At 48.7% G+C, this 19,311-nt stretch overlaps 1 protein-coding gene across 1 annotated transcript in view; it reads right to left on the bottom strand.

Annotated features, from left to right (window-relative positions):
* Window positions 1-19,311, bottom strand: part of TEX30 (testis expressed 30) — a 357,919-nt gene that overhangs the window by 297,017 nt on the left and 41,591 nt on the right. The window lies entirely within an intron of this gene.

The raw sequence follows: 19,311 nt of genomic DNA, 5'->3' as shown, positions 1-19,311 counted from the left end.
AAATGGTTTGGGTTTCATATGCAAAAAACACTGAATCTGTGCACCCACCCCTTTTTCAATCCTCCATCTACAACACATTCACATTCCTGTCCAGTCAGGGTTCACAACACTTCAACCCCCAGAACGACAAACAGTGAAGATACAAGAAGCACTATGCTTTTCATTATGCTCTTAGGACCAGAATCTGTTCTTCCTTCCCAGCTTTACTTACACTTACACTTACATACACACACCCCCCCTCCACACTGTGAAAAATGATATACAACTATTGTAGGCACTTGTAAAATGAATGGACATAGGTTCTCTAATCAGTTGGTCTGTGCACACGTTTAAAAGAGTGCTTGCCTTGCAAGCAAAAGAAAGCCCTTTCGTTGTTTGCACATACATGTTTATTCTTGGAGGAGGCTCCAGAGAGTTGAAATAGCCAGGCGACAGATGCATGAAGTAAACCAAAACCCTGGCCTGTGTTCACATTTAGCCTGTTGATTTGCTGACCGGTCATGAAGAATGTATAAAGCCGTTTGGTCACATAAAAAATTCACAAAAGGGTTGGATGAAACAGTTGCGCATCAAACGGGGCCCCGCTTTAGCGTGTTAAAGAATAAACTGTGGGCCGGCGAGCATGGCACGAAGACGTAATTTCACTGTGCTCCTGAGGCCGCCAGCCGTATCCTGCAAAATCCTGAAAATAATAAGAATTACCAGCCATGAAAAGGACACCCATCAAGAGCAGAAACCTGGTACAATGAACTGCTGAAGTTGGGGAGGAAACCTGGCGGGGAATCCGGAGAAACCTGCCGCGAAGAAAAGAGGCAGATGACAACGCGAGTGAAACAAGATGGCCGCCGGAGACAGCGAGAGGATCAGACCGAATGCTGCCGCCCGTTGAAGCTGTGCCACTTCTGGAAATAGAACGCCCGGCAGTTGAGCTCCAATAAGAAGCTGTGAGCCTTCCTGGGCATCTGCGAGAAGCATTTCCCCATATCTCCACCGCCGCACAGGAAGAGGAGAAATAAAGAACATTGCCTCCCTCCTGACAAAATCAACGCTGCGTTGCAATGAACCCAAACCCTGCACGCAAAACTCATAACACGGTCGCGGGCGCTCCGCTCTGCGTAGAGCGCCTGCTAGACCTCCTGCAGAGGAATACAACAACAATAACGGCGGTAAGGAGAAGGGAAGGAGGGAGACAGGAGACGGCTGCTACGAGCGAAGGCCCCCGCTGGCCTGACACACCAGCGCAGATCCACAGACCCGAGCCCCAAGGAACCCGGCTCTGACACCGCACTACTCATACCCGCACGGCACAGAGAGATAAAAAGAACATGGCGGATCTGCATGAGCACAGATAAAATCACACGATCTGCAAAGGACATTGGACATTGGGAAAAGGGCTGCACAGGCACACTTCTGAGCCAAACCTGTAAAACACATGAGAAAGGGACACAACATTAACACAGGAAAGCGAGTGGGATCCCTAAACCCTGAAAACTGTGGTACCCCGCAACAATATAGGGGCGGGAACACCCACAGAGAGATCAGTAACCCGATATATTGAACAGCTGCAGACAATAACCGGCGTACATGGAAGCAACTAGAAAACCAATGCTACCCGCCAACCACATCCAGAACTGCAGACACCATATGTGAACCGTGGATGCAACTAGTGAGGCGAAGAGCAAACATCTACTGAGAACAATCTAGAAGGCGCTAAGACACCCAGAGCCATACATCCTGCGGCCCATTTCCAAGCACGCCCTGGCCCTACACAGCAGCATACAGAACAGGCCTCAACGCAACCACTGCGGCACCAAATATTACCCCCAGGGTGAAGACATGCAAGATAGTGAATGTATATTAACAAGAGAATTGCAGGGCTAAACTTCACAGGAAAATAGAGGGCTCCACAAAGATACCCTTAAAACAACCCCCCAGCCACCGCCAGCATCAAAAATAAGGCACAAGAGCTCGGCAGCACACTGCAAAAGAGAATGATGTGGTGCCCCCACCAGAGACTCTGAAAGCAGCGAGGCCACAGACAGACGAAATCCACCCGCGATGAGCCCAAAATCACACTCACAGGAACTGCACCTAGATCACAAGTACTACAGGGCAAAGGGGGCTTACACCCCGAACTGCTCCACTAAACGCTACACGTCAGAGGCTCACAAGGGGTAAGCGTATAACTTCTGAAATGGGAAAGGAAAAGGCCAAGAAAGCAGGTACCCAGAGCACAATGGAACAATATACGACATCCGCCCCAGCTCCCACAGCAGATCAGAATAAGCCTGGTGAATCACAAGACCCTGCGAAGACATATCCCTTAGAGACGTGATGAACGCCATCTCCAATTCACGAGCCTCCGTGGAAGTTAAAATGGACAGCATCAGTACAGAGGTCTCCCTACTGCATCACGATCTCCAGAAGCTATTGTCCCGCACAGGAGAGGCCGATACGCACATATCCGTAGCGGAGGACGAGCTAAGAGGTATGGGTCAACAAATGACCGGTGTACTGGAACGCGTCAAAGTATTGGAGGAACGGTGGAAGAGGGAGAGGGCCGATCGAGAAGAAATAACATCCGAATCCTTGGCCTGCCCGAAAAAACAGAGGGAGCAAGCATGGAGCTCTTCCTAGAGCAATGGCTCGCTGACTTATTCGCCCCCAAATCCTTATCTAAGTTCTTTTCAGTTGAGCGCGCTCACCGGGTTCCGAATGGCAGACCGCTCCCTGGAGCACAACCACGGACAGGGATAGCCAAGATCTTAAACTATAGGGATCGAGATGCGGTGCTCCAAATGGCCAGGACGAAAGGTGCCATAACATACAACGGTTCCAGGATAGCCTTCTTCCCTGACTTCACGAGATAAGTACAAAAAGCGAGACAATCCTTTGACCCTCTCAAGAAACGTCTCCAGGTGCTGAATGTGAAATATGGCCTACTATTTCTGGCACAGCTGAAAATCTACCACAAGGGCACTACGGTGCACTTCACGGATCCTAAAGAGGCATGGAACTGGGCAGAATGCAATCTAGAAGGAGACTGGAGCCCACAGAGACGGCAAGAAAACCAGAGAAATAGACCTCGACCAAACAGACCACCAGATGCGCCACCTCAGCAAGAAATAGAGGCATTGCCACAAATAGGCGATGAATAAGCGCAAACAGACAAACAGAGGTACTTACCTGGTGTGAACGACCGAGAGCTCGCCCAAAGACATCCCAGACGAGAACTACAGAATTCACCCCACACGATGGCTGGCGGCCCAAGACACGCCAAATCACATCCCCCTTAGATCACAAGACAGTAAGAAATACAAGTTCAAAGGTGCCCACCGTGGCATCTCTAATGCCACAGTGACGAGAGACACTTAACGTTTGACTATTTGTTAAAAATTTTTGTTGAATGGGCGACAAATGCTTCAGTTGGGGATGGAGTATGGGGGGGGAGTTGGGATTTGAACATGTTATTTGTTGGCAGTAAGGCAAGCACGGTTCAACCGCACATATGGAACATAGAAGACATCAGAGCATTGCAGTTCGAAATTCGAAACAGTACAATATACCCCGTGAGGAAGCTGCGGCCGACTATACATAAACCCCCACAAGACGAGCAATGAATTCAACCGGATCTAGCACCATAAATCTCAGTCTCATAACATGGAATGTGAACGGCCTGGGAAACAGCATTAAGAAAAGACTGGTGACGCAATACCTAAATCGGCACAACCCAGACATAGTGCTCCTCACCGAAACGCAACTGGCAGGCACAATGTGCCAACTCTTCAAGAGAACCAAATACCACACAGCAATACACGCAGGCTTCTCCATAGGCTCGAGAGGAGTTTTAATACTGATAAGAGAACTCCTATCGAAATATCTAACATAACCCAGGACACTGGAGGAAGGTTCGTCTTCATACAAGGCACAATGTGGAACCAAACCATTGCCATACTAACAGTCTATACTAATGTCAATAAAGACCGCACACATATAAGGCGAAGAAACCCAGCGACACCAACCAAACTCGCCACCTTCACAGCAGCACTGGGGCTGAGGGATGCATGGAGGGAGCTTCATCCGACAGAGGCAATATTCATTCCACTCAGGTGCACACGCGTCACTATCCAGGCTAGATTACTTTTTTCTACCCAGCGAAAATATACATAAGGTAATGGAAGCAACTCTGCACCCCCGAGGGAGATCAGATCACTCCCCGCTAACGATCCTACTTGAAACGGAAATACCCCAGCCCCCCAGAACTGGTAGAGAAGATCCAGGAGGCCACAGCAACATACTTTGAACTAAACCAGAACTCGATAAATGACAAAGGGATAATATGGGAAGTATATAAAGTAACTTTGAAAGGCGAGATACTAAGTTGGACAGCAGAACATAAAAAAAGCGCACAGGAAAGATGTCGAAGACACAGAAACAGAGGTGCAAAAAGCTGATACACGGTATACAAGCACAGGCGAAACTGAAGACAACAGAGCCCTACAGTTTGGCACAAAAGAAACTACACAATATCACACTAACCTGTGCGAAACAGGCACACAAAACCATGCGCGCTAGACTATATGAGACTGGGGACAAAGCCAGCAAGATGTTGGCGTGGCTGGAGAAAAGAGAGGAAAGACACCTCCAATTTCGCTGCATAAACACCGCAAATGCAGAACGGATCTCAACCGACCCAGGCATCGCAGAAAGCTTTGTAACGTACTATGAGGCACTATACGCTGCCCTAACGACCCCGACAGATCCCAGCATATTGGACACAGTCACCATCCTGTCCTTAAACGACACACAAAGAATGAACCTACAAACAGAAAACACAGAAGAAGAACTGACAGCGGCTCTATCCCAACTCCAAAATGGGAAAACCCCAGGACCCAATGGTTTCCCAGTGGATACGTGGAAAAAGATTGGCAGCGGGGAAATAGCACCCCACATGCTCAAAATGTTCCTGCACTCCAAAGAAAAAGGAATTCTCCCCCCGGACCTAAGAAAGGCCAGCATAGTGGTGATACACAAGGAAGGCAAACCACCAGATGCATGTAGCTCCTATAGGCCGATCTCGCTCATAAATATAGAGGCCAAAACACTGGCGAAAATACTAGCCAACAGATTACAGACAGTAATGACCTCTCTCATCCACCCAGATCAATGCGGCTTCATGCCACAGAGATCCACCCGAATGAACATTCATAGGCTCCAGGTCGCTATTGAAAAGGCACCAGCATTACAAGAAGCACTGGCACTCCTCACCATTGACTTTGAGAAAGCATTCGATTCGGTCCATTGGGAGGCCCTGTGGGCCATAATGGGTAGAATGGGATTCAGCTAACAGTTTATGAGCTGGGTCAAACTCTTATACAACGCCCCAACAGCCGAGATCAGGGTAAATGGATGGACCTCACGTAGCATCAATCTGGGCAAAGGAACTAGACAGGGCTGCCCCCTTTCCGCAATGCTATTTGCATTGGCAATTGAACCCCTTGCAATAATGCTGAGAGAATCGCAGTCATGGAAGGGATTCCACTGGGCCCACGACTGGGAAGACCGAGTTTCCCTATACGCTGGCGACCTATTGATCTACCTGAGTGATCCGTCACAATTGTGTCCCATTGTCACACACAACTTAAACAGATAAGGAACCTTTAGTGGACTACGGGTAAACTACAATAAATCTATACTATTCCCAATTAAAGGAGTCAATGTAACAACCCTAAACAACTGCCCATACCGAATAGAAAATAATCAGTTCCGGTATCTCGGAGTACAGATCACGACCGACCTTACACAATACGTACCCACAAACCTATATCCAATCAGAGATAGATTTGCGAACGATTTGAAACACTGGATGACTCTTCCCCTTACCCTACTGGGGAGAGCGGCTCCGTTTAAGATGCTGGCTCTACCGCGATTCCTATACATCCTGCAAAACGCACCATTATATATACCTAAAATAGAATTCCGTAAAATAGACGGGATACTCAGGAAACTGCTGTGGGGAGGAGGGCACCCCCGAATTGCCCTGAACACCCTGCAATGCTCCATATGGGAGGGAGGTATTGGGCTCCCCCACATTCAAACATATTACTGGGCAGCCCAGATGGCAATAGTAAACGACATCCTACACAACAACCCTGAACTACCACACATCCGAGCGGACAGGCAGTCGGGACAGGGGCCCTCCCCTTTAGAGTCTCTACCAAAACATAACACGCCAGGCCCCCACCACAATAACAGCCCACAGAACACAGATATGGATAGACGCACACAAACATCTAGGATGGGAGGGGAAGTCACACCGGTTCAGCCCCTGTGGCGAAATAGGCATCTACCGGAGCTCAGAAAACTTCCAGAATGGGCGAACTGGGAAGCAGCTGGGATAATAGAGGATGTGTTACAAGATGGTAAAATAGTATCCTTTCAGACTCTAAGAGATAGATTCAAGCTACCCTCCACAGAACACTTCCACTACAGACAGATGCTACATGTACTCACCACATGTGCGATAGACTTTCCCAACATTCCTGAGTGTACACCGATCGAGAGGAACATTGTGATAGAGCCTATAGACAACAAAATAACCTCGACCATGTACAATGCAATCGCCTCATTTGCTACAACCGAACTTACGGACCTAAAGACAAAGTGGGAAAGAGATGTGGGACCACTACAATCAGAAGACTGGATCACAGCCCTCATGTACCCCAGAGAAACAGCCATATCGGTCAGAATCAGACTGATCCAGCTTAAAATTCTCCACAGGATATATTATCCAAGAGAGGCCCTGCACCAATGGGGGAGGGCAACGGATCCCAACTGTTTAAGATGTCAAACGAGAGGAACCTTTTTCCACATCCTATGGGAATGCCCACAAATGCAGAACTTTTGGCAGAAATGCTGTGACAGATTATCAACGGTCATCGGCCGAGTGATACCAATGGACCCCACACTGCTAATATTGGGAATAGATGAGGACATAGAAATATCCCGCTTTGATAAACTCATGCTTGCACCAACCACAGCCTCGCAAAAAGAAATCTGGCCCAGCTGTGGGGCTCAGGCTCCCCCCCGCAATATGAACAATGGATAACAGATGTGGATATGCGTGTGTCAATGGAAACAAGAGTATATACCACCAGAGGGTGCCCTGGGAAGGCACGCAAGATCTGGCAAAGCTGGGAGGACAACTAGAAATGCCAAGCAACTGCGCATAGGAACTGCTGAACTGCTGTGATACACCTGAACTATATGTATAGAGGTAACACACAGACTGAATATGCGGAAGTACCCCTCAAAACGTAACTGAACGAGCCGTGCATTGAGAATGTTTGCATGCCTGTATGTTTTGAATGTATTGATTAAGTATTGTATGTTTATTTTAAAAAAAAATAATAAAATATGTTAGAAAAAAAAGAATAAACTGTGGCTATGAATCTTCTGTGCTTGTGTCATCATTCTGCGGTTTATCGGCACTGGTGGATATTCTGAAAGTATTGCCCACAAATTGGCTACCCCAGATGGAATCGTGTTGCAGTTAAAGATCCCGTTGGACTAATCTGCCATGGTCAGAGAGCAAGCAAAGGAAGGGAGGAGGTTGGGGAATGCACTGTGTTATTTGGACATGTTTTCCTGCAGCCACACCCTTCACTCACCAGCCGGTCTCTTCGACACGTTGATCTCTGTAACCGAGGGTGCCCAGACTGTGTGGAAGGGAGACTCACAGTTCTGTTGAAGTGCCGGCACAGAAGACTGCAGAAAAAAGGGTGAGACCATTTCATGCACAGAGTGTGATGATTTATTGCAGAACGATGTTGTGTGGTCTAATGGTATGAATATGTAACGTTGTATTTTCTATGGGAGCATACTGTTAATGAACCATAGGGAAATACACCTTGTGTACACAGCCTGAAACCATGGAATGGATAAATTCTGAAATGAGCACTACATTTGTATTGATTGTGGGCGCACTGCATTAAGTGGGACATTATCAACGCAACCTTGTGATCACAAGAAATAGTGCATGAATTTCCCATTTCTGTATTAAGGGATGTTGTGGATTGCAATGTTTAAGAGTTGTTCGCAATTAGAAAAACATGTGTCTACTCCCCTGTGTTATGCTAGGGTTGGCCTTCTCAGATTAAATTGATAGTACGACAAATTGCCAGCAATCGGAATGATGAGTCACTAACCTGATCCAGAAGGGACAGCTAGACGTTATGAGAATTCACCTTGTCACCTGTCTGCGCTCCTGTGAGTGATAGGAACAGAGAGGTTTCCAGGGAAACCCTCGTGGGGAAGAAAACCCTTGACTGGGCTGCTAGAGAACGACCGATCTGGTCAGGTCTCTGGAGTAGATTGTTGGCTTTGGAGCAGTGCCTTCTCGCAGTATAGATGATTCCCAGCAGCAAGATGATTCCCAGCTGTAAGGTAAAGCACGACTTTAAGTGACTCCAACCCCAAATCTCCTACTTAAGATTCCTAGAGCAGAGCCTTACCCGATTACAGAGCTCGTGTGGACTTCTCCGGAGTAGAAGCAGAGATTACTGCTTCGTTAGGTACTGCTCGGACCAATCATGCCCTTAAGCGTAAAGAACAGAATATAGATAAAAGATAAACAGAGATAGAACAGGAATGAAATAGGAAGGCTTCCCAAGCCCATCCATGTGTGTTACCCGTTTACATACCGTTTCAGCAGCACGTAAACCTTGAGAGGCAGAGATGCGGATCGCTGCCGGTGCTTTCTGGGAAACGGAGTTCCAAGAAATGGGGGCGACCTGTGCGGAACAAGTCTAAAAACACAGAAACTATCACAGATTGTTACACACCCTCGTTCCCATGTGCAGATACCCCAAACAGGACCTAGACCTAACCGTGGGACATGGGTAAGCCGCCTACTGGTGAAAGTGGATTTGCTGTGTAAGCGCGATGAGTCCTGGCTGCGGGTGAACAAAAACACTGAAGCTGCAGAAGAACAGGGAAGAAGATCGGAAGTGGAAATGTCAGGCATGGAAGGAGGTGTAGAATCTCAAGGAATGAGAGGATCATGAAGAAACTTACTAAGCGTAGGCAAACTTGAAGAGTAGCAACGCAAAGCTGCATTGGATTCCAGACCGGAAAAGCTTTCTCCAAAGCCGGGGTCCTTGGCTGCTGAACGGGCAGTTGCTTCACAACTAGGATGTTACCAGAAGCACCTGACACCATCTTGGAGGGAATCTCACTCAGGACCGTACACTGCCCATGGTGCAGGCGGTCTGATACTTGGTCACTGTATTGAAGATGAACCGTCACACCCTGGTACGCCAGGATGGGAGTTGATGATCAAGAAAGGCTTGGGCATAGTGGTTTTGCGCAAATGGCACAAATACACTGCCAATAACCCTGATTTACAGTTTCCCGTGCATGGGTCTTAATAAATAAGATATTTAGGGGACTGTTTGCCGCTAAGTGTGACAAGTCCATTAGGCCCCTGCAATGGCAAACATATAAACAATGTGAAGATTATGCTAGACAAAAATCTATGCGGTAAACCCAGACTAAAAAAAAATCTGAAAGAGATAAAGCGCACGCATATGATTATAAAAGATATGATATGGCAATTTTAAACGTGCCTGTACACAAGTGTTTCTAGGCGCAACAAGACAAGGAGGGAGAACAGATGGAGCCCAAGGCAACCTTCTTACTGAGCCTTGTGTCAGTCAGATTGCGCGGGGAAGACTAGAAGTGCAAAAAAGCGGGGGCGTGGAAAAGTGCAGGTGATCAAATGTGCAGTCAGCGGGTAAGAGATAAAAAAAAGTATTGGGAAGAGGGGAAACTGAAGATATAATGAGAATTAAGGGTGTGTATGCAGCCAAGGCTTGCCCCTCAGCCCAGACACCCAAATCAAAAGTGACCTTAGAGGATATGAGACACCCGTTGTTAGAATGTTTATTGGCTAAAAGGCCTCCCCCACCCCCTTATCCGGTACCTGGTGATAAGGCGTTCTCCTCGCCAGCTCATGCCCACAGGATTACAGCCCACAACACGGAAACCGCGGAAAAGGTAGTGTTGGCATGGATACAAAAATGGGGTAGAAGGAGTGGAACAAGTTAAAGTGTACGTGCCCCAGCAACGGGATACACTTATATTTGCACTATTACAAAGGCTATGCAAACAAATGTGGCTGTTACATAAAAAGGTGAATGAGAAGGATGAAGTGTAGCCCCACCTGAGCAATCATAAGGACATAGAGCAAGCAATCCAAGAGTGTAAACTTGATTCAAACTTCTGTCCTGCAACAGTGTAACATTTTTATTTTGGATCATAAATTCCCCATCAAAGTCTATGGTAACTCAAGCATTTCCCATGAGAGAAATGCCTGGGTTTGATACTGATAATCCAAAACACCAGGTCCATGTATCCTGGAAAAGGATGGAGTTACTTTCTTTTACTAAAGATTATCCAGATATTAGACAAAATCCATAACAGTGGTATACCCAGAAAGACCGGGTTCTTAAAACAGGTCTGCTCAAAGTGGGAGATATAGAGCCAATGCAAAATGCAAGACAGTTTAGATCCTGTCATTAAGTGGGATGAGTTGACAGAGGCAGCAAACAAAGGGGGAAGACTGGGAAATTGTCAGAGGAAATAATAGCTCTTTCAGCACGGTTGACAACATGTATCCAGCAAGTGGTTCCCCGAAAGCAAATTAATTGGGATAAATGGAATGCTTGCAGGCAGGTAGAAGGGAAGTCAAATGAACAATATTTTGCATGAAAGGAAGAAGCCTTTACCTCGTTTAGTGGAATGGACATGGCTATGCTCGAGGAACAGAAAGCCTTTTGTTCACACTTTGTAGAGGGATTGTTGCTCATCTAATGATATAAAAACCTAGGAGTCTACAAGGTTGACTCAAACTGCTGTCCAGATTTTGACTGTGGCAAGGTATTATGCAAACCACTATGCTAAAAATAAAAGGGGAAAAATAAAAGAAAATGAAGGAATTCAAAAAAACAGAGCAGTAATGCAATAGGCTTTTCCAGAAAGAGGCAGAGGTAAATGCGTATACAAAGGGGAAGAGTAATGTATAAAGGAGTAAGAGGTGGTAGTGCCCGCCAAGTAATGGAGCAGGTATGATAGACACTAGGTGTCATTTTTTGCAAATCAGAAGACCACTGGATAAGGGAGTGTCGATTGCGCCGGAGAGGGTGCGGATGCTCTAATGGGCAAGGAATGACAAGAGGAACTTTTATAAGGAATGGAGCCGGGATCAGAATAATAACAAATACTGGAACATCAGAAGAGAATAAGAGAATAATGAGCAACAGCATAATTATTTTGACCCTAGGCATGGTCTGCAATATTCAGCTAGGATTATTACGAGGGTGATTACAGTACAATTAACTACATAACATAGAACTGCGCTGGAGAGGGAAAAGGGCGCACACGTATTACTGTAGATTCAAAGGGGCATTTGTGAAAGTTACTGTGCAAGACAAACAGGCGACGTTCCTCCTTGATACAGGTGTGTCCAATACATCAATGTCCCACAAACTAGTGCCCCATATTCTGCACTTGGAAGAAAACACTTAAGTGGGATTCTAATAATCCGGTCCAAGTCAAATATCTGATCCTGTCCAGTTTAGTGTAGGTCCTATATCTTGAATGGCTCAGGTTGTCACTGATAAATGTGCTTTAAATCTGTTGGGAATGGATTTGCTGAAACATTTGCATGCAAACACATTGTTCACCTGTTGGAGTGTACACAAGGGAGTGGACCCTGTGATATGTGATCGAATGATGTATGGTAGTTGACACAGTGAAAATAATGGTTAAGCCTGGTGCGGTATTACCGCAAATTCCTCAGTATAAAATACCCTATCAGGGGTTAGAAAGAATTAAACCAGTAATAGAGAACTTACTAGGTAAAGGGATTCTAAAAGAAATTGTGGGGAGTCCCTACATCAGTCCAATTCTTCCTGTACTAAAACAAATTGATGGGAAGCCTTGTGTTCCAGCACAATGGAGGCGGATTATTGATCTCCGAGCAATAAATAAAATTGTAGAACTACAGTATCTGGTGGTGACCAACAGGACTTCCCTGTTCACCATGATACCACCTTCAGCCCAATATTTCACTGTTCTGGACCTCAAAAATGCTTTCCTTAGCATACCGAATCATGAAGACAGTCAGTATCTATTTACCTTTAATGTGTAAGGGCGGTCCAACACCTTCCTTAGCTCCCCCACCCCCCAAGGTTACACTAAAAGGCTAAGAATGTACAGCCAAGCATTGAAAAAAAACACAGCAAGCCATGTTTACTCCGACTGCAAATACCATACCGCTCCAATACATTGATTTGTTGATAGCTGGAGACACCCATGAGCAGTGCATGGATTGCACTGTGTGGTTTTTATAATTTCTAGCACCACTGGGACATAAAGGGTCCCTAAAAAAACAACAGTTCTGCAAAACCCAGGTCACCTATTTAGGACAACTATTGTCAAAAGGAGAGCATAGATTACACCCTCAGCGCCTAGAAGCTATAATGAAAATACCTGTCCCTATCACATAGAAAGATGTCAGTGGGTTCTTAGGGATGATTTCATTTTGCAGACAGTGGATTCCCAAATTTTCGCTTTTAGTAAAACCACTGTTAGAACTAGAGTAGCACTCCAGTCCCCTTGCCATGGACTGCTGCTCAGCAAGAGTTTTGATGTTCTAAAAGCTGCATTATGCAACTCACCTGCTTTGGGCACTCCTGATTATACTAAATCATTTACATTGTTTGTGCATGAAAAACAAGGCTTTGCATGGTCTGTACTAACTCAACAGCAATGCAGTAAAAACAGACTGTGCATATGTTTCTCCTACATTTGACCCAGTGGAAAAAGCATTTCCAAATTGTTTAAGGGGTGTAGTGGCTGCAGCCATTTCTATGAAGCAAGCTGATGCCATAATATTGGGACACCAAGTTACATTGTCTGTCCCACATGCATTGATATATTTTGAACAAACTAAAACACAGCACTTGACAAATGCCAGGTCAACTAGGTATGAGCTGACATTATTGGCTCCAAACATTGCCATACAACGTTGTAATACTTTAAATCCTACCATCTTGGGGGGGGGGCGCTGTTGCGCCGAAGTAAGATGGCTGCCTAGCATACCTCTCCGGACTGACAGAGCGACAGATCCTGCCTTTTCCCCTCTTGTACGCTGCCTCATCCTACTGCGCTGCCGTCGAGGCTCCAGGAGCATCCCTGCTGCATCCCTGTAAAGTTTCGGTGCTGAACGCGCCCTCAGAGCCTGTCTGTGCCCCTCTCAACGGCCGGCGGCTGCAGCTACCCACTCTCCCCACCTTGCAGCTCCTAGGACCACGGCCCGTTCCTCTACTTGTGAAAGCGGCGTTGCGGGCCGCGGTGGGGGAGGGGCGCTGACATCCAGCGGGGGACTGCCTTGGCCTGCCAGCCCATCCGTGTCGGGCCGCAGCCCCCTGCGACTGCTACGACTGGAAACTGGATCCCACGGCGGACGCTTGCACCTGGGCTCCCCCTCCCTGCCGTTCCTCTTCACGACCGCGGCACCAGACTTCAACAAGGTAGGGGGTGTGGTAGGGGACGGGTGTGCCCGGCTCCGGCGGTCCCTGCGGCCGCCCTACTTACCGCCCGCCGGCCTAACAGACCACCATCCTTTTCCCCCTATTGCGGTGACTACTCTGCTCCCCAGCTGACTGCGGGCTGGCGTGGCTGTGGGGCCTCGCACTGGTGGACCTTGTCCGCTTCTGCCCGCCCCCCGCCCCCCCTTCTTGTATACTGACTGGAGGACCCCAACAACAGTGCCTGATCGGACCCTTACCCTCGCTGGGCGGCCTTCGCTGGAATACTTGGCCTCACCTCCACTCCTATGCCACAGACAATTGACTCCTCTCTCCCCGTGATTGCGCTAGTATGCGCCTGGGCTAATCTGGTGACCCTCGCCAGCCACCCTGCTATCCACCCTCTGGGCGACCTCCCCGGTGCATCCAGGCCCACACTGGCAGCCCACCGATAATACCTTGCTGAACGCCCTACCCTTCTGCTTCAGGAACATTGCCTTCCCAATACCTGATCGGATACTGCCCCTTGCTGGACAACCCACAGTGATATACCCTGCCCCAGCACCATTCCTAAGCCACGGACTATTGGCTCTTCTCTCTTTATAACTGCGCTGGGACTCGCCTGTACTGAACTGGTGTCCTCCACCAACCACTATACCATCTACCGGCTAGGTGAGCTTCCCGGTGCACTGAGGCCCACGTAAGCAGCCTACAAATAACATCCTGCTGAACACCCTTACCCTCCCACTTCAGGGACACTGCCTCCCCGCCTTCTCAAAGTGATGCAGCCATACTGAACCACTAACCTGTGTGCCCTCTCTGCTTTTAAGTATAGGACAGTGCAACTTGCAGTGCTGCTTCCAGGTGGCCCTGCCGCCCCAACTGAACCAAACTACGATCTGCGGTCCCACTCACTGCCCCACACCTGTGCTGGCTGTGCATATGTCCTACGCCCTGGGACTTGGGGGTTTGAGACCGCGGTGGCACCGATTCACCTCACTCATAGCTCCCCCGCAGGGGCCGGAGCCCCTCGCTCTGAGCTCCGCTGTCCCGTTTCACAAACCACCCTTCTACCGGCAGCCCATGCCATATCTTCCTATACTACATCACTCCCTGAAGATCCTGTGTCAACTTCAAATCTGGACCCCCTTGGATCCTCGTTAACTCGGCGCTGGCGCTGTGTGCCTTGGTGGAGCCTCACTGGCGCTCCCTCCAGCCTCCCTAGGCGCTGTCCTTGCCCTATCTCCCCCCTGGGATACTCACTGGGGCACTGTTTGGAGGCCTGTCCCACTGCATCCTAGTGGGGCCCTTGGCACCAGAGGCGGCCTGACACCATGACTAAGGATACCGAAGCTAGCAAGAAGCAGAGCTCATTGAATATGTTCGCCAAGACGCCCTCCAAGCCGCTGAATGACCATCCGGAGGAATCACTGACCACCACAGCATCCTCAGCCCCTGATGACTCGCAGAAAATGCTCGAGTATATGCGTGAGGGCTTCACTACCCTGCACACTAAATTAGACGATATGAACGGGACCATCTCATCCATAAAGGCCCATATCGAAAGAACTGACGGTAGGGTGGCCGAGGTCGAGGCGAGGGTGGCGCCGTGGAGGACGACTTGGGTTCCTTACGCGCCTCTGTGACCACTCTGACCAGCCGGTTCTTGATGGTCGAAAAGAAAAATTACGACCTCGAATCCCGCTCCAGGCGGAATAACCTCCACATCGTCGGCATACCAGAGGACAACATCAGGGAACCAATGGAGGACTATGTGGAGCGCACCCTTCTAACACTCCTTGATAACCCCAAACTTTCAGCGCAGTTCGCAGTAGAAAGAGCCCATCGCACGCTGACCGCGAAGCCCAGACAGGGTGCCCCGCCCCGTCCTTTCATAGCCAGAATCCTGAATTTCCGCGACCGTGATGCCCTGCTCCGTGCGGCTAGGTCCAAAGGAGAGCTGCATCTTGGGGCGGCGAGGATAAACCTGTACCCGGATTACTCAGTGGCTGTGCAACAAGAACGTAAGACCTTCCTAGCGGTCAAAAAGAGACTTCGAGACTTAGGAGTCAAGTACTCCATGCTCTTCCCTGCTAAACTAAGGATTGAACACGCTAACCAGACATTCTTTTTCACCATCCCGGAAGAAGCCTCGAAATATATTGATGAACACATCCCGGGCTGACACAAGCATTGTTAACACAAACCTCATATGTGTTAATGGTTATTGCCGCACGCGTGGTACCGCCGTGGCGCTTCCTCCTCCACGATGGCCACTTGTTTACCGAAGTTCATTGGCTGTTTGGTTTCCAATGTTTGTCATCATACCTAGGCCACTGTTCGGTTCTGCCAGGGCGCTTCCTCCCCCACGATGGCCACTGTTCATTGCAGTTTATTGTGTGTTCATTTTTTCAATATTGCTCCATTGCCTCTCTGTGCCGTGACTTGGGAGTCAAGTACTCTATGCTCTTCCTCACCAAACTAAGGATCAAACACTCCAACCAAACATACTTCTTCACAATCCCAGAAGACGCCTCGAAATATATAGACGAACATATTCCTGGTTGATCTAAACAGTTTGATATAGGTTTCATGTTTTTCAATATTTGTTAGCATACCTGGGCCACGGGTCGGGACCGTCACGGTGCTTCCTCCCCCACGATGGTCACCTTCATCGTACTTTATTGTTGTTCATGTTGCTAATGTTGCTCCATTACCTCTCTATGTAGGTATGTTCCGCGCCATGCTGTTGCATCGCAGACTGCAATAACCGTTTCTTTTTGGGCCCCTGTCTCGGAGCTGCCCGGCATATTATCCCAGCGACCTCTGTTGATCGGGCCCCGGGACCCTGGTTCCTCCAGACTAGGACCCCCCCCCAGTGTCTGTTGATGCCCTGTTGGGCACACGGCCGCACCCCAATCTCCTATGGGTCCTTTGCTTTTAGATCTGGTCCTGATGCAACCCGCAGTCACTCTAAACCCCCCTACTTGATCCTTCTATGTAGCATAACTCTCCTTACGCTCTTCCCAGTCTGGCGCGCCATCGCCCGGCTGCTAACAGACCCCCAGGCGTTGATGCCTAAGAGTTTATGGTTGTTTTGGTTGGGTTTCGTCCCTCTGATTGGGGGAGGGATGTGGGTGGGGAGTAAGATGGGAACGTTATGTTTTTAAAAAGTCTTGACAGCCTCCAGAGGCGCCAAAGGCACCGCGCCCAACCAATTCATATGTATAGTCAGGCGACCACATACACCCAGGGTACCCGCTTTATATTTGACTAGAATCCACTTTCACCTATTCCACCATCACCTCTTCAGATATGGCTGACACAACTCTGACTTTTATGAGCTGGAACGTCAGGGGATTAGGCAACTATAAAAAGATGAGGCAGATTCAGCTTCACGCTGAACGCCACGGAGTAAAGATCCTATGTCTACAGGAAACCCATGCTCGCTCTATGCAATGTGAACGATTCGCCAAACAATGGGGCCCCCAGAGATATTATACTAATTATTCCACACAGAGCCGTGGCACCCTCACCCTAATACATAGAAGCCTGAAGTTTACGTGTCAGCACTCCCACATAGACCAACTTGGAAGGTTTGTGCTCATCGCTGGTACATTACAACATCAAGAAATAATTATCCTGAACATATATGGTCCCAACGTCGACGACCCTGACTTCTACCTTCACCTGGCCACTCTGCTCGAGAGCTACCCCCCCCCGATTCCTATTCTATGGGGCGGGGACTTCAACATGATATTGGACGTCACCCTGGATAGATCGGGTTCTCGACCTCGCCAACTGTCTAAGGCAGCATATTCTATCCTGACCTCGCTCCCCCACCTGGCACTGGTGGACGCCTGGCGCCTGTTGTATCCCGACGACCGTACATACTCCTTTTACTCCTCGGTGCACGATTCCCACTCCAGAATAGATAGATGGCTCGTCACAGACATGCTGATTAGATGCGTAACCCACTTAGCCATTCTCCCCAGGACACTATCAGACCATTCACCGGTACTCATCTCTTTAAACTGGGGACCCCAATAAAACAAGACCGTGGAGGATGAGCCTTCACATGCTTCTTGACCAGGTCTTTGCCTCTGAGCTTGAGTCCTCTATCGAGGAATATTTTGAGATGAATATAAATTCTGTTTCAACACAAACTGTGCTCTGGGAAGCCTTCAAAGCACATACGAGAGGGGTTGCCATCTCCAAGAGCAGTGGAATACTGAAGGGTATCCGAGCCGACATCACTACCAGCGAATCAGCCGTATCCGCCTACGAATCCCAATACGCTATGGATCACTCCCCGACTACTCTAGTGACGCTGAGTTCTGAGCTGGACAGGTTCCGCAGCCTAGCTGAGCGCGAGGTTAAGTTCCTGGACTCCCCCCAAGCGGCGAGGAAATATGGCAAAGGTGAACGACCTGGAAGAATGCTAGCTGGACTGCTACACCGCGAATTTAGTGCTCCCAACATACCGGCCATTTCTAGACCGGATGGCACACTTGCCACCTCCCCTCAAGATATCAATTCCGAGTTCCTCGCGTTTTACACGTCCCTATACTCGGAGGCTGACAGATCCCAGATTTCCGAAATCAACTCCTACTTAGAGAACCTCCCTTTATCAGTCCTGTCAACCGACGCTAGCGCCTCCCTCGAGAAGCCCTTCGCCCTGGAGGAAATAGTGGAGGCCATCGAGTCACTGGCATCGGGGAAAGCTCCCGGCCCAGATGGACTCCCGATGGACTTTTACAAACTATACAAGGCCCAACTAGCGCCGCACCTACTGACCCTTTAGGAAGAATCGTGTGACAGGGGCATACTCCCACCTTCCCTCCGGGAGGCGTTGATTACAGTGCTCCTTAAACCAGGTAAAACCCCTACGCAGAGCAGCTGATACCGTCCCCTCTCACTGATAAATAGCGACATTAAAATATTTGCCAAACTGCTTGCCAACCGCTTAGCTCCATACATGTCCCACATTATTCACCCAGACCAGGCCGGCTTCGTCCCCGGTAGATCCACTTCCCTAAATTTAAGGAGACTCTTCAATGTAATCAGCAGAATCGGCTCGGCCACACAGGCAGTGGCTGCTACATTGGACATGCAAAAGGCATTTGATTCAGTCTCATGGAGATACCTGTGGTGTGTTCTAGAGAAGTGCAAATTCGGCCCTAACTTCTGCACCTGGATAAAGCTCCTTTACAACGCCCCGTCAGCCAAGGTCCGTACGGAGGATAGGTGTTCTTCTTCCTTCCAGATATCTAGAGGTACGCGCCAAGGATGCCCCTTTTCCCCACTCATTTTTGCTATTGCCATGGAGCCCTTCGCTGACATGATTAGACAATCACACTCGCACAGAGGGTTGCGCACATCTGGCCAGACCGACATAGTCTCCATCTACGCAGACGATACCCTGCTGTATGTTCGATCCCCGGAAATCAATCTTTCGCATACGGATAGACGTAGCTCGATTTGGGGACATATCCGGTTTAGAGGTCAACTGTTCCAAATCTACATTATTTCCACTTACAGACTTGACACAGCCCCCCCCTCTTCTACATGGGTTTAACTGGTCTCATGACAGCTTCACCTACTTGGGGGTGGTGGTCTCCCGGCACACGTCAAGGTTGCGAGACGACAACTACCATTCTTACCCAACTAACTTTGAGGCTAAAACCTGCAGCTGGACTAAACTTCCCCTCTCACTAGC

The sequence above is a fragment of the Ambystoma mexicanum genome, chromosome 7q (genome assembly GCF_040938575.1).
Source record: "Ambystoma mexicanum isolate Mex_15411 chromosome 7q, UKY_AmexF1_1, whole genome shotgun sequence".
Classification (NCBI taxonomy): domain Eukaryota; kingdom Metazoa; phylum Chordata; class Amphibia; order Caudata; family Ambystomatidae; genus Ambystoma; species Ambystoma mexicanum.
This window is presented reverse-complemented; position numbering and strand designations above follow the sequence as displayed.